Source organism: Schistocerca serialis, chromosome 3 (genome assembly GCF_023864345.2).
Source record: "Schistocerca serialis cubense isolate TAMUIC-IGC-003099 chromosome 3, iqSchSeri2.2, whole genome shotgun sequence".
Lineage (NCBI taxonomy): Eukaryota > Metazoa > Arthropoda > Insecta > Orthoptera > Acrididae > Schistocerca > Schistocerca serialis.
Genome location: NC_064640.1, coordinates 134,257,080 through 134,274,459, shown reverse-complemented (window position 1 = coordinate 134,274,459; position 17,380 = coordinate 134,257,080). Strand labels below are relative to the sequence as shown.

Here is a 17,380-nt window from a genome sequence, read left to right as displayed (position 1 = left end):
TTTTCACCCAGCAGCAGAGTGGGCGCTGATTTGAAACCTGCTGGCCGATCAAAACTGCATGGTGGACTGGGAGTCTAACATTGGACCTTCGCCTTTTTTTTTTAACTAAAAGTCTTGTTGTTATGAATTGCAAAATTATACAATACTATTGCCGGCCGCTGTGGCCGAGTTGTTCCAGGCGCTTCAGTCCCGAAACGCCCTGCTGCTACGGTCGCAGTTTCGAATCCTGCCTCGGGCATGGATGTGTGTGATGTCGTTAGGTTAGTTAGGTTTAAGTAATTCTAATTCTAGAAGACTGATGACCACAGATGTTAAGTCCCATAGTGCTCAGAGTCATTTGGACCATTTTTTATAGAATATCATTATCAATATATCATTTGAACTGTTTACATAAAATACAGTACTTTTAAAAAGCGATAATACCAGTGTACAGTTGGTACACACAACTATTTCTTGCGGAATATTTTCTCAGATGAGCGGTTATGCTTGAGCAAAGAAATTAAACAGTAATAGTGCAACAATAGGCACAGTTACATGTCATCTTCAGATAAGAATTTCGTGTGTATTGCAATGAAGTGAACATATGATATTTATGTTAAAGACATGAAATATTTGTTGAAATTTGTAATAGATAGAGGTGATATGTCAAATATGTATTAACTAAACTGTATACACAGTACAATCAACACCTCAAATAGAACTCTGACTAAGCTGGCCAGACACAATTCGCGACCCGTCCCCACGGCCAGTACCTCATCTCCTACTTTCCAATCTTCACTGAAATTCTACTGCACTCCTTGCAGGACTAGCTTTCCTGGAAGAAAGGACACTGAAGAGATATGGCCCAGACAGTTTTTCACGCTGTAGCTGTTTGTTCGTTCATTTGAAACATCTGGGATCCAGTCCCGATTCGGCACACAGTTTAAATCTGCCAGGGAGTTTCAGATCAGTGCATCATACTCTAATACAGATGGCTTACCACAAGGATCAGTGCTTGCACCACTGCTGTTTAGCGTCTATATTGCAGACCTGCCGGAAACACAATCAAGAAAGTTCGGGTATGCTGACGATTGGGCCCTCGCTACAAGATGTAGCACAATTGAAGCATCTGAGGATATCCTAACGAAAGACCTGAAGATAATGCGTGAATATTTCCGTAAGTGGACACTTCAACCAAATGCTTCCAAAACAGAGGTTAGTTGCTTCCATTCCAACAACAAACTCGCTGGAAAGGAACTCAACATCTCAACATTCGATTTGAAAACATCGTTCTCAGGCATAATAAAACACCGAAGTACTTGGGCATGACGCTGGACAGAACACTATCTATTAAAGAACACCTAACGAAGACTGCCGAAAAATTAAAGACAAGGAACAACATTATTCAAAAGCTCTGTGGTACTACCTGGGGGGCAACGGCCTCCACTGTCCGCACCTCTGCTTTAGCAATTGCATTCTCGGCTGCCGAATACTGTGCTCCGATTTGGCTAAACAGCCCACATGTAAAAAAGGTGGATGTCCAGTTGCATAACACTCTAAGGATGATTTCTGGAGTAATTAAACCCACTCCAACGCAATGGCTCTCAATATTAAGCCACATCCCGCCGCCACATCTGCGACGTACTGACGCCCTTGTACGTGAATACAAAAACATCATGGGAAATCGAAGCCTGCCAATCCACCAAGACATTGAGGCTGCAAACACTAATAGGCTTCGATCTAGGAACCCGCCAACAAGAACAGCAAGGAACTGTGTACAAGAAGGTTTCAGTATCACAAACGCATGGTCTGAAAAATGGAACGCATGGCAAAATCATAACACCACACAAAAGCCACCTGGTTTTGACCTACCACGCAAAACGTGGTCCACTCTAAATAGGATTAGAACTCGTCATGGCAGATGTGTTTACTCCCTGTATAAATGGGGTAAAATACCATCCCCTCAGTGTGACTACGGAGAAAGTCAGACCATCAGCCACATTGTTGAAGAGTGTTCCAGAAGAGCCTATAATGGGAGCCAAGACGACTTCCTGCTCGCAACTCCAGAGTCGTTAGATTATATTAATAGACTTGATGTTTGTTTGTAATCTGTAAACTTTGTTATATTAGTAATGTTGGTTTGCAATTATTAACGTTTGTTATATTAGTGATTTGTCTGTTTGTTTCTTACGTGTCTGTATTGCCATACGATAAATAAATAAACAGAGTGAAAATTCATTCAGAAAACAATCCGCTAGGTCGTGCCTAAGCCATTTTTCGACAATATGCTTTGTTCCAGGCGTGTTAGTCTCGAAAGTTGTGAAGTGGATTTTCTGTGAATTTTTAAAGTATGGAGAGCTACGGACAGAAGCAGAGTTGTGATGGAAGGTCTTGAGTGGTGCCTGCGTAGCTCAGTCGGAAGAGTACTTGTCCCCAAAAGATAAATTTCGTGGGTTCCAGTCCCGGTCAATACACCAATTTAACCTTGCAGAAAGTTCCGTGACTGGATTAACTGATGGGACAGCTGCAATACTTCTGCAAGACTGGAAGGACTGCTGAAATCAGAGGTCTCAAAGCAAGACGATGTCTAATCGATAAACTTGAATGTAATATGTATTACGGTATGTCATATATGCGTATTGGGATTCTGTCTGGTTGAGTGCAGTGCGGACATAATTCGAGCCACTAGCCAGTCGGCGGCCGTGCGTAGCCAGGCGGCGAAGGGTAGCAGCTCGCTTCCAGCCAAGGCAGTCTGGCTCCAGAGGGGTTTTTCGCTGGCGGGGCGTGACGTCAGCGTCCGGTAGTCGTTGAGTCTTTCTAATTGTACTTATTTGCGCATATGCAGCGCAAACTATGCTGATTACATGGGAGCACGAGGTGTCAGTCGAAAGAAAATTTGATTACGAATCCAGTGGTATACAGACATGACCTGCAAATGCTATATGAGAGGAGATAAAGAGAAAAATAGATTTGAATACAAGTAATAAATTCATTAAATAATTTATACCTTTTCAAGTATTCGTTCCACAAAAGGGATCGAGGATACAATTTATAGCTCTTCATAAGACGCATTGGTGGAGTCTCTTTCAAAGTGTCGAATCAAAACACCTTTCAGACATCTAAATTTCCAATTGTTATTTTATCGAGCAACCAATTTTGGTGATATATTACTCCATCTTCAGGCCCACTGACCGATATGTAGGAAGATTCCGATCTTTGGTCCAGTGAAACCAGGGACCAGTATTCAATGACTGGTACCTATAGATTTTTGAAAACCTGTACCATTCATAGTTATATGATAAACAGTAAAGCTACCACGAGTATAAACAATTCTCGTCACTGCAAGAACAGACCGTAAATCTTTGATTTGAAGGCAAATTATGGCACCTAAAATTATTATTATATAAGAGTATAATGTGGGATTCTAACAAGCAGGTAATGGTGCAAACGGAACTTTAATCTAACTAAATGTATAAAAAGTTGTAGAAAAGGATTGGTAATCACATGAAGCGCACTTTTCGCTGGTGGTGGTGGTGAGAGTTGGAGAAGGTTTTCTGGAGGAGGTGACCGAGTCTTTTGAAGGTCGACAGCCAACTTCCTCACAGTCAATCAGTAAGGGAATGCAGCAGATGTAGTTTGGGACGAGTTGAAGGATGTAGCCTCTGCCTGGGTATGAGTGGTGGTACAGCTGCATTCGTTGAGTGTTTGTAATAGTTCGCGTTCCGTGGGACTTAGAAATATTTCTGCACTGTTCGGACTCTGTTTTGTACCGTGTTGGACTTAAGTTTCAAGCTGACTTATGGAAACTTCATTTAAATTTATTGACTAATCGACATTTAGGACAGTGAATCATTGCATCAATTAGTCAGTTTCTTGATGATCATGGTTCAGTAATTTTATAGCCTTGAATACGGTCTGAGGTTTTCCAGATAATTTATTTATTTTCTAAATTTATATAGTGAGTTGCTGTCCTCTGTTTGGGGCTCGAACCATTTTATCATTTCAGCATAATAACTTGTGTTGATCACCAGTCTACCGTTTAGTGAGAGATTAATGGGACAATAAACTATTTTACTAAAACTTAATCATCAGTGGTTGTAGAGTTACCTATGTAGAACCTAGTAGATGTTAGAGTTCTGATTAATTCTCCGAAACTACACTCATGCTCATAAATTAAGGGTATTTACACAACGTGGCACTACACAAAACTGGAGCTAATAGCATAGGCACATAGGGAACACATTCGACACAGGTCTGTAAGTCTACGGTATTGGTGATAAGTTGAGAAAACCGTCTCAAAACACATGTGCTACAAAACGCCACTGTTTACTGCACACATACCCCGACATCAATATGGGATATGATCACCGTGCACACGTACACAAGCCACACAACGGGTTGGCATACTCTGGATCAGGTGGTCGAGCAGCTGCTAGGGTATAGCCTCCCATTCTTGCACCAGTGCCTGTTGGAGCTCCTGAAGCGTCGTAGGGGTTTGAAGACGTGCAGCGAAACGTTGACCGAGAGCATCCGAGACGTGCTCGATGGGGTTTAGGTCTGGAGAACAGGCAGGCCACTCCATTTGCCTGATATCTTCTGTTTCCAAGTACTCCTCCACGAAGGCAGCTCGGTGGGGCCGTGCATTATCATCCATCAGGAGGAAGGTGGGACCCACTGCACTCCTGAAAAGGCGGACATACTGGTGCAAAATAACGTCCCGATACACCTGACCTGTTACAGTTCCTCTGTCAAAGACATGCAGGGGTGTACGTGCGCCAATCATAATCCCAACCCACACCATTAAACCACGACCTCCATACAGGTCCTTTTCAAGAACATTAAGGGGTTGGTATCTGGTTCCTGGTTCACGCCAGATGAAAACCCGACGAGAATCACTGTTCAGACCATACCTGGACTCATCCGTGAACATAACCTGGGACCACTGTTCCAATGACCATGTACTGTGCTCTTGACACCTGGCTTTACGGGCTCTCCTGTGGCCAGGGGTCAGTGGAAGGCATCCTGCAGGTTTCCGGGCGAATAAACCATGTCTGTTCAGTCGTCTGTTGACTGTTCGTCTGGAGACAACTGTTCCAGCGGCTGTGGTAAGGTCCCGAGCAAGGCTACCTGCAGTACTCCGTAGCCGTCTGCGGGCACTGATGGTGAGATAACAGCCTTCTTGTGGTTTGTACACACTGTGGACGTCCCGTACTGTAACGACTGCACACGTTTCCTGTCTGCTGGAATCGTTGCCATAATCTTGAGATCACACTTTGTGGCACACGGAGGGCCCGTGCTACGACCTGCTGTGGTCATACCCCAAGGTGATTTAAACCCGAAAACCGCCCACCAGAGCGTTGTTTCTCAGTTCCTTACAGATAAACCAATGGTTGAGTCCGCATGCTTTGATCACTTAAGGTATTTTAAGACTGTCTTTGCAACTATTAAAAATGTGTACTTATTTTATCGTACACATTGTGTTTTTATTCATTTAAACCATTGACAGTGGTTGCATTTTCGCCTGGTTTCTGCTTACATGCAGAAGTGCCGTCTGCATGCACATTTGTCGGATATTACTGCGTGTGAGACTAGACTTTTGATCTTTATGTACTGCATTACAAGTTTCCTGACAGAAACTACCATGAATTAACGTACCACTACCGAAAAAAATATTTATTTACGAGGATCTGCAACCGGTCGCCGGGTCCTAACGTAAGCATACCGCACACCAATTCGATGCGTATGTATCACGTAAATCTTACGATGAAGCTAGAAGCCTCAAAATTGATCATGGTACATTAAAATGAAGAGTATTTAATTGCAGCCGCAGAAAATTCTTTTTCCTAATTAATCTATAACTGCATTCCCCACAGCTCTTGCAACGAGGGAAAGTTTAAATACCGCCAACTACAATGAAGAGTTATTACTCCTGGTCTTTGGATATTAGTAATGCTTGAGAGAGACATTGTGAGTTAAAGGATGAAAGTGCATGATAACGAATTCCATTTGATTTCTGGGTCCCCAGCTTCACTACAAAGCAATCTTTTCCAAGATATGTGATGTAATGGTGATGAGGCTCACAAATCATTTCCATGTGCTGTATTCCAGTTGCTGTATATTGGGCATGGACGTACAGAGCCATTCCAACTGCGCTTACTAAGTTGGTACATTTAGACTCTACGCCGTGATGAAATTAATCTGTTTTCACGATTGAAGAAGTAGATGGGTACTGACAATGGTCTGGATAATTATTGTACGGAGGTTTCCGTGAGGAGAGGGATGCTTTTATACTGATGCAACGGGTTCTTCAGTTAATGACACCAAAGAACACGTTTAAGTGCACCTAGGAGGTGAGTATTTAATTTCTACGAAAGAAATGTGTAAGAAGAAGCCTCGAAACTCATGAACCATTTGCAAGCGTATTACTTACCAATAACGATACACTATTGGCTACTGTAGTCAATTTAGGAACACTTGCATTGACACATAAAGTGACAAGTTAACAGAAGACGCAGTAAATAAAGTGTTTTCGTTTGACAACTGTCGACATAGAGCCTTAGGCAACCTCTAGTGGTCACCTTTCTTTACTCACTACAGCTTATTGAAGTGTCCAGAGGCCTCTGCACTAATCCCTAGGAGATTACTACCGCGATAGCCAATCGTCACCAATGCTCTTAGATAGGCTGTTCCAAGCGTTCAGTGTGCGATCCATAGTTTTGTCTTGTATCACTGAAACCATTACTACAAACGTTGTGCGACGGCAGTTATTAAGGTTTTTTTTTTTCCTTTATTGAGTTTCGATTCCCCCCGAAGGGGGCGGGCTGGCAGCAGCTTAGTACGCTGCTCTTCAGCCTACAGAATTTTTAAAACATAAGAAGATAAGAAACAATAAAGGCCCGCGATAAAACGGTGACTTAAATTGTAAAACGGCGGAAAATTGTGGAAAGTTAAAACATAAGACAAAGGGGTTGGCGATGCTAGTAAAATACACAGGACGCAGGCCGGTAAAATAGTAGACAGACAATTAAAAAACACGGCGACAGTCTGGTTTCTGTTCGCAAGAGATATAAAAATCACACCCAGCGACAGTATGATGTTAGTTCGCAACACTACAGAAAAAGACGCGCAACACTTATCACTCACTGGAAACACTGCACTAAAAAGTCGGCACGAAGATGACACAGCACAGCCAAGGGTAGATGGGCGGGGGGGAGGTGGACAGATGAGGGGTAAAAAAAAGGGGGGAGGAGAGGAAAAACGAAGGGGGGTGGGGAAACAGACGGAGGGAGAGGACTCATAAGGGGGGGGGGTAGTAATTAAGGCGACTGGTGGAATTTTCTAATGGCCTACTGTAAATGGTGATACGAGAACTACAGAACATACGCGTAATGCTGCGCTCTGTGAACTAGAATGACGGTGTCAAAGCTCTGCCACCGCCGTTGCAGCCTTGCACCCCTTATACACACATCAATAAAAGTTTTTCATCACCCCGGTTCCCAGAACTCCTGAAGATAGACGTTGACTGTGCATATTGTACCACAGACACAGTCCCTTTGACTGTTCAGAGATGTCACTAAACCCGCCCAAAGATATAAACAACCGTGCACGAGCAGCGCCTATTAGACAGAGAGGGTCCGACAGCCGATCAGTTCCAGTCATTCCACCAGGAAGGAGGTACACGGCTCGTGTTGCCTGTAGTTCACCCGTGCCTAGACGGTCAATACAGCGGCTCGATCGCGTCCATATTGTTACTTTGTGCCAGGAAGGGCTCACAACAAGGGAAGTGTCCAGGCGTCTTGGAGTGAACCAGAGCGATGTTGTTCGGACATGGAGGAGATAGAGAGAACTGTCGATGACACGCTTCGCTCAGGCCGCCCAAGGGCTAATACGGCAGTTGGTGACCGCTACCTACGGATTATGGCTCGGGGGAACCCTGACAGCAAGGCCACCATTTTGAATAACACTTTTCGTGCAGCCACAGGACGTCGTGTTACGACTGAAAATGTGCACAATAGGCTGCATACCCCCCATGAACCATGGACCTTGCCGTTGGTGGGGAGGCTTGCGTGCCTCAGCGATACAGATGGCCGTACCGTAGGTGCAACCACAACGGAGGGGTATCTGTTGAGAGGCCAGACAAACATGTGGTTCTTGAAGAGGGGCAGCAGCCTTTTCAGTAGTTGCAGGGCCAACAGTCTGGATGATTGACTGATCTGGCCTTGTAACATTAACCAAAACGGCCTTGCTGTGCTGGTACTGCGAACGGCTGAAAGCAAGGGGAAACTACAGCCGTAATTTTTCCTGAGGACATGCAGCTTTACTGTATGATTAAATGATGATGGCGTCCTCTTGGGTAAAATATTCCGGAGGTAAAATAGTCCCCCATTCGGATCTCCGGGCGGGGACTACTCAAAAGGGCGTCGTTATCAAGAGAAAGAAAACTGGCATTCTACGGATTGGAGCGTGGAATGTCAGATCCCTTAATCGGGCAGGTAGGTTAGAAAATTTAAAAAGGGAAATGGATAGGTTACAGTTAGATATAGTGGGAATTAGTGAAGTACGGTGGCAGGAGGAACAAGATTTTTGGTCAGGTGATTACAGGGTTATAAATACATAATCAAATAGGGGTAATGCAGGAGTAGGTTTAATAATGAATAAAAAAAATAGGAGTGCGGGTTAGCTACTACAAACAGCATAGTGAACGCATTATTGTGGCCAAGATAGACACAAAGCCCATGCCTACTACAGTAGTACAAGTTTATATGCCAACTAGCTCTGCAGATGATGAAGAAATTGATGAAATGTATGACGAGATAAAAGAAATTATTCAGGTAGTGAAGGGAGACGAAAATTTCATAGTCATGGGTGACTGGAATTCGTCAGTAGGAAAAGTGAGAGAAGGAAACATAGTAGGTGAATATGGATTGGGGGGAAGAAATGAAAGAGGAAGCCGCCTTGTAGAATTTTGCACAGAGCATAACTTAATCATAGCTAACACTTGGTTCAAGAAACATGAAAGAAGGTTGTATACCTGGAAGAATCCTGGAGATACTAAAAGGTATCAGATAGATTACATAATGGTAAGACAGAGATTTAGGAACCAGGTTTTAAATTGTAAGACATTTCCAGGGGCAGATGTGGATTCTGACCACAATATATTGGTTATGAACTGCAGATTGAAACTGAAGAAACTGCAAAAAGACGGGAATTTAAGGAGATGGGACCTGGATAAACTGAAAGAACCAGAGATTGTACAGAGTTTCAGGGAAAGCATAAGGGAACAATTGACAGGAATGGGGGAAAGAAATACAGTAGAAGAAGAATGGGTAGCTCTGAGGGATGAAGTAGTGAAGGCAGCAGAGGATCAAGTACGTAAAAAGAGGAGGGCTAATAGAAATCCTTGGGTAACAGAAGAAATATTGAATTTAATTGATGAAAGGAGAAAATATAAAAATGCAGTAAATGAAGCAGGCAAAAAGAAATACAAATGTCTCAAAAATGAGATCGACAGGATGTGCAAAATGGCTAAGCAGGGATGGCTAGAGGACAAATGTAAGGATGTAGAGGCTTGTCTCACTAGGGGTAAGTAGATACTGCCTACAGGAAAATTAAAGAGACCTTTGGAGAGAAGAGAACCACTTGTATGAATATCAAGAGCTCAGATGGCAACCCAGTTCTAAGCAAAGAAGGGAAGGCAGAAAGGTGGAAGGAGTATATAGAGGGTTTATACAAGGGCGATGTACTTGAGGACAATATTATGGAAATGGAAGAGGATGTAGATGAAGATGAAATGGGAGATAAGATACTGCGTGAAGAGTTTGACAGAGCACTGAAAGACCTGAGTCGAAACAAGGCACGGGAGTAGACAACATTCCATTAGAACTACTGATGGCCTTGGGAGAGCCAGTCATGACAAAACTCTACCATCTGGTGAGCAAGATGTATGAGACAGGCGAAATACCCACAGACTTCAAGAAGAATATAATAATTCTAATCCCAAAGAAAGCAGGTGTTGACAGATGTGAAAATTACCGAACTATCAGTTTAATAAGTCACAGCTGCAAAATACTAACGCGAATTCTTTACAGACGAATGGAAAAACTGGTAGAAGCCGACCTCGGGGAAGATCAGTTTGCATTCCGTAGAAATGTTGGAACACGTGAGGCAATACTAACCTTACGACTTATCTTAGAAGAAAGATTAAGAAAAGGCAAACCTACGTTTCTAGCATTTGTAGACTTAGAGAAAGCTTTTCACAACGTTAACTGGAATACTCTCTTTCAAATTCTGAAGGTGGCAGGGGTAAAATACAGGGAGCGAAAGTCTATTTACAATTTGTACAGAAATCAGATGGCAGTTATAAGAGTCGAGGGGCATGAAAGGGAAGCAGTGGTTGGGAAAGGAGTGAGACAGGGTTGTAGCCTCTCCCCGATGTTATTCAATCTGTATATTGAGCAAGCAGTAAAGGAAACAAAAGAAAAATTCGGAGTAGGTATTAAAATCCATGGAGAAGAAATAAAAACTTTGAGGTTCGCCGATGACATTGTAATTCTGTCAGAGACAGCAAAGGACTTGGAAGAGCAGTTGAACGGAATGGACAGTGTCTTGAAAGGGGGATATAAGATGAACATTAACAAAAGCAAAACGAGGATAATGGAATGCAGTCAAATTAAATCGGGTGATGCTGAGGGGATTAGATTAGGAAATGAGAGACTTAAAGTAGTAAAAGAGTTTTGCTATTTAGGGAGTAAAATAACTGATGATGGTCGAAGTAAAGAGGATATAAAATGTAGACTGGCAATACCAAGGAAATCGTTTCTGAAGAAGAGAAATTTGTTAACATCGAGTATAGATTTAAGTGTCAGAAAGTCGTTTCTGAAAGTATTTGTATGGAGTGTAGCCATGTATGGAAGTGAAACATGGACGATAACCAGTTTGGACAGGAAGAGAATAGCAGCTTTCGAAATGTGGTGCTACAGAAGAATACTGAAGATAAGGTGGGTAGATCACGTAACTAATAAGGAGGTATTGAATAGGATTGGGGAGAAGAGAAGTTTGTGGCACAACTTGACTAGAAGAAGGGATCGGTTGGTAGGACATGTTTTGAGGCATCAAGGGATCACAAATTTAGCATTGGAGGGCAGCGTGGAGGGTAAAAATCGTAGAGGGAGACCAAGAGATCAATACACTAAGCAGATTCAGAAGGATGTAGGTTACAGTAGGTACTGGGAGATGAAGAAGCTTGCACAGGATAGAGTAGCATGGAGAGCTGCATCAAACCAGTCTCAGGACTGAAGACCACAACAACAACAACAGGCTGCATGATACGCAACTTCACTCCCAACGTCCATGGCGAGGTCTCCCTTTGCAACCATGACACCATACAGCGCAGTGCAGATGGGCCCAACAACATGTTGAATGGACCGCTCAGGATTGGCATCACGTTCTCTTCACCGATGAGTGTCACATATGCCTTCAACCACACAATCGTCGGAGACGTGTTTGGAGGCAACCCGGTCAGGCCGACCGCCTTAGACACACTGTCCATCGAGTGCAGCAAGGTGGAGGTTCCCTGCTGTTTTGGAGTGGCATTATGTGGGGCCCACGTACGCCGCTGGTGGTTATGGAAGGCGCCTTAACGGCTGCACGATACGGGAATGTCATCCTCCGACCGATAGTACAACCATATCGGCAGTATATGGGCGAGGCATTCGTCTTCATGGACGACAATTCGCGCCCCCATCGTGTACATCTTGTGAATGACTTCCTTCAAGATAACGACATCGCTCGACTACAGTGGCCAGCATGTTCTGCAGACCTGAACCCTATCGAACATGCCTAGGATAGACTGAAAAGGGCTGTTTATGGACGAAGTAACCCACCAAACACTCTGAGGGATCTACGTCAAATCGCCATTGATGAGTGGGACAATCTGGACCAACAGTGCCTTGATGAACTTGTGGATAGTTCAAATGGTTCAGATGGCTCTAAGCACTATGAGACTTAACATCTGATGTCATCAGTCCCCTAGACTTGGAACTACTGAAACCTAACTAACCTAAGAACATCACACACATCCATGCCCAAGGCAGGATTCGAAACTGCCACCGTAGTAGCATTGCGGTTCCGAAATGAATCGCCTAGAACCGCTCGGGCACAGCGGTCGGCGAAGTTGTGGATAGTATGCCACGACGAATACAGGAATACATCAATGCAAGAGGACGTGCTGCTGGGTTTTAGAGGTACTGGTGTGTACAGCAATATGGACCACTGCCTCTGAAGGTATCTCTGTATGGTGGTTCAACATGCAATGTGTCGTTTTCATGAGCAAGAAAGAGGGTGGAAATGATGTTTATGTTGATCTCTATTCCAATTTTCTGTACAGGTTCCGGAACTCTCGGAACTAAGGTGATGCAAAACTTTTTTTGGTGTGTGTGTAGATCTCTAGTGTTCGACTGCGTATCCATATCGAACTAAAATAAACACACTAACTTGCGCCACCACCTCAACTCCTTCACCTGCAGTCCTTTGCCAACAATGATCCAGCCTTCCCCGTCTTTTGAAGTGTTTTACCATTCACATGAGCACCAATTCTGCAGCTCCTTATCAACTGCTGCCACCAAATGCCCCAGTGCCATCAAGGTCACCTTGACCGTCTGCACCATCATAGTCGGTTCTATCGCCCTGACATCGACAGCGCCATCATCAAAACCATTGCCAGCTCCGCATCGCTATCATACCCACCGCCAGTGCCAGTTCAACCATATCTGCCACCATTGCACTGATATCACCATCATCAGAATATCCTATTCATGTCCCTACTTACGCCCGATTAGTGCCACCTACTATCCCACAAACGTCTTCAATGCAGTCATAAGACCGCACAAACGAGATTCAGCAGATATTCTCATCCTCCATCCCCCTACTCCAAAAACAAAAAAAACTTCACTAAATTCATGGACATGAAACTAAACATCCTCTCAACTATCATCTTCCAATCTGTCCATCCTCCACATTTCATTTCTCCTCCTCGAGCACTTACAACCTCATGCTGTCTCAATATAGATCTAAAGTTCAGAACCCGAAAATACAATTAGAGGAAACCTGAAAATAAACCCCAAACTCATAAATGTCCTAAATCATACATAAGTAAGAAACTATCACTATCAAATCCGTCTATGCTCACTTCTGCAGCCACCTATTCCGCAGCCCTCCTGCCTTTGGTTTCTAGTCTCACCTCTCCTCCTGTCCTCACTCAGACAACAATATGTTCCACACCACCCACCGACACTTACCATCATGGTTAAGGATGTCACCCCTAAAATCAAGGGGAGGAGGTCATGCTGAAAATCAACTCCAACCCCAACTTAGAAGTCTGAACTATCATCCACATCCATAAACAACCAAGGTCCCACCAATTTAGTCCGTCTTTTCTCAGAACTTCTAGCAGCATTTATGAACCAGTCAAAAATAGCCTTCATTTATATACACTCCTGGAAATGGAAAAAAGAACACATTGACACCGGTGTGTCAGACCCACCATACTTGCTCCGGACACTGCGAGAGGGCTGTACAAGCAATGATCACACGCACGGCACAGCGGACACACCAGGAACCGCGGTGTTGGCCGTCGAATGGCGCTAGCTGCGCAGCATTTGTGCACCGCCGCCGTCGGTGTCAGCCAGTTTGCCGTGGCATACGGAGCTCCATCGCAGTCTTTAACACTGGTAGCATGCCGCGACAGCGTGGACGTGAACCGTATGTGCAGTTGACGGACTTTGAACGAGGGCGTATAGTGGGCATGCGGGAGGCCGGGTGGACGTACCGCCGAATTGCTCAACACGTGGGGCGTGAGGTCTCCACAGTACATCGATGTTGTCGCCAGTGGTCGGCGGAAGGTGCACGTGCCCGTCGACCTGGGACCGGACCGCAGCGACGCACGGATGCACGCCAAGACCGTAGGATCCTACGCAGTGCCGTAGGGGACCGCACCGCCACTTCCCAGCAAATTAGGGACACTGTTGCTCCTGGGGTGTCGGCGAGGACCATTCGCAACCGTCTCCATGAAGCTGGGCTACGGTCCCGCACACCGTTAGGCCGTCTTCGCTCACGCCCCAACATCGTGCAGCCCGCCTCCAGTGGTGTCGCGACAGGCGTCAATGGAGGGACGAATGGAGACGTGTCGTCTTCAGCGATGAGAGTCGCTTCTGCCTTGGTGCCAATGATGGTCGTATGCGTGTTTGCCGCCGTGCAGGTGAGCGCCACAATCAGGACTGTATACGACCGAGGCACACAGGGCCAACACCCGGCATCATGGTGTGGGGAGCGATCTCCTACACTGGCCGTACACCACTGGTGATCGTCGAGGGGACACTAAATAGTGCACGGTACATCCAAACCGTCATCGAACCCATCGTTCTACTATTCCTAGACCGGCAAGGGAACTTGCTGTTCCAACAGGACAATGCACGTCCGCATGTATCCCGTGCCACCCAACGTGCTCTAGAAGGTGTAAGTCAACTACCCTGGCCAGCAAGATCTCCGGATCTGTCCCCCATTGAGCATGTTTGGGACTGGATGAAGCGTCATCTCACGCGGTCTGCACGTCCAGCGTGAACGCTGGTCCAACTGAGGCGCCAGGTGGAAATGGCATGGCAAGCCGTTCCACAGGACTACATCCAGCATCTCTACGATCGTCTCCATGGGAGAATAGCAGCCTGCATTGCTGCAAAAGGTGGATATACACTGTACTAGTGCCGACATTGTGCATGCTCTGTTGCCTGTATCTATGTACCTGTGGTTCTGTCAGTGTGATCATGTGATGTATCTGACCCCAGGAATGTGTCAATAAAGTTTCCCCTTCCTGGGACAATGAATTCACGGTGTTCTTATTTCAATTTCCAGGAGTGTACAACGCCATAAAGTCAAACTATTCAAAGCTCAGCTACACGCCATCCACTGCCTTCACTGTCTCGACTACAATGAAGTACAATGGACACCGCATAAACCAGTGCAAAAACCCTCCAACTTACAGACACTGCAGATCTCATCATCTTCACAATCTCTCTAACCTGCAGAGAAAGATATAGTCAAATTTGTTAACATAGTTCTCAAAAACATCCACCAAATCAAGTGTCCCCACAACCTAGAAAAATTCTCTCTAGCTGCCCAGTCAGCGTTCCACCTCAATGGAACCATCACCTATTCGCACAACCAGCTGCATTTTCGCAGTTTACCAATTCTATAGCTGACCTCTTCCCTATACTACCTTTCCTAAATGCAGATAGCACCACAGCATTACATTATCCTTTCAACACAGCCTAGCTCAGTAACAAATGTGCCCGAAAGGTTATCCATGCTTTTACCCCACGACACTACCTACATGTCACCCTATAACATACAACAAAACAATAACCCGCACACAGTAGCCATGCCAGTTATAGAGTGGGGAACCAATAACCCCCAAACAATAGCCTCATGTGGCTTAGCGACTGAGTTCCTCAAAAACATCACCATCTGGCTACAAAACCTGTTCAAACCCTGTCCACTCATCTTTCTGTCTGAATCATCCTATTCCATATAGTTTCCTCGCTCACACTGAGCAGTCCTTCTCCACCCATAACATTGTAGCTGACTGAATATCCACAGTTGTTCCCATGCTTAGCTTAAGTGGGGACATAAGTTGATAACCTTTCTTTCAGGAGACCTAGTCCACTTTCTCGACACACCCGCCTCCAAAGAGACTCAGATGCATAGTTTCAAACGTCTGATGTGATAGGAAGCGATCAGGTCTTAGTCCGACTGTCAGTCCTAATCCACACTCCCCACCTTCATACCCACCACACCATAACCCACGTAAATTAATCGAAGAACACCACAACAAAATCTGGGAATCCTCCTGGGAGCTTATCTACACCCAAATCGAAAGCCACCTTCTTATCCTCCACACCACGAAGGTGTCTCCAATAACATAGCTTGATAGAAACTGCCAACACCCCTCGCCCCCCCCCCCCCCCCACACACACACCTGCCGGCCGAAGTGGCCGTGCGGTTAAAGGCGCTGCAGTCTGGAACCGCAAGACCGCTACGGTCGCAGGTTCGAATCCTGCCTTGGGCATGGATGTTTGTGATGTCCTTAGGTTAGTTAGGTTTAACTAGTTCTAAGTTCTAGGGGACTAATGACCTCAGCAGTTGAGTCCCATAGTGCTCAGAGCCATTTGAACACACACACTAGTGCCATCTAACCAACGGACTTCTCACTCCACGAGCTCTTGAAAATCTCGTAATCACTTCCACTAGTTCTTCCACACCCATGAGTGGGAGACTAATATGACATCAGTAGTCACAGAGATATGACGCGAATCTCCCTAAAGTAGAAAGAAGCTTGCACTGGCGACAAACATGCTCTAAACTCAATACGACACTACCCATAAACACCAGCAAGTACGCCGTGCGGGGTAGCCGCGGGGTCTAAGGTGTCTTGTCACGGCTCGCACGGCTCCTCCCTTCGGAGGTTTGAGTCTTCCCTCGGGCATGGGTGTGTGTGTTGTCCTTCGCATAAGTTAAAGTTAGATTAAGTAGTGTGTAAGCTTAGGGACCGATGACCTCAGCAGTTCGGTCCCATAAGATCTTACTACAAATTTTTTTTCCAGCAAGAGATGGAAAGCTTCCCACCAACTTATCGACCACAATCCTCCACATACTACTCACTCCCTCTCAACAACTAACCCCTTCCTGATAATTTAAATCAAGGAAAACTTACCGCCTCCTACATGCAAGACACACTCACCATCCCCAACAGTCCTGACATAACCACTCCACGGCCCTACATGTCCACCAGTGGAGATAGACACCCGCTGCCCCTGTCGCTCCCAGCCTCCGTCGTTTACGCTTTATGCCCAGAATATATTTAGACACACCACTTCCAGCACAAATTGTAAAACCATATCCAATGCCCACCCCCTCCATCCAACCTCTCCCGACATCAACCCAGTATTTATTCAGTCCTCATCGCTGCTTATCCTTTTTTCATTTATTGAAATTGTTCATTTCAATAAACGAAAAAAGGCTAAGTACGTGACCTTAGGACTCCATTTCTTGCCGAAACAATTCCATTATCTATGCTAGGGGCTGCATTACAAGGTATTAACGTGACTTTTCCTGGAGGTCACTAATTTGTTTTGTCCCGTATATGGTGACGACACATTTAGTTTTCGTTTCAGTTACTACAGAGTTTTCCACATTATAATCGTTTAACAAAATATGAAAACTTAGGTAGTATATGGCAGCAACGGAATTATCTCTAGACAAAATAGGAACACGGTTCAATGAAATACGCTGAGATGACAAGTCATGGGATACCTCATAATATCATGTCGGACGTCCTTTTGCCCAGTGTAGT

At 45.0% G+C, this 17,380-nt stretch overlaps 1 protein-coding gene across 5 annotated transcripts in view; it reads right to left on the bottom strand.

Annotated features, from left to right (window-relative positions):
* The window catches only part of LOC126469834 (uncharacterized), a 214,450-nt gene that overhangs the window by 56,427 nt on the left and 140,643 nt on the right, over positions 1-17,380 (bottom strand). The gene's annotated exons all lie outside the window — the stretch shown is intronic.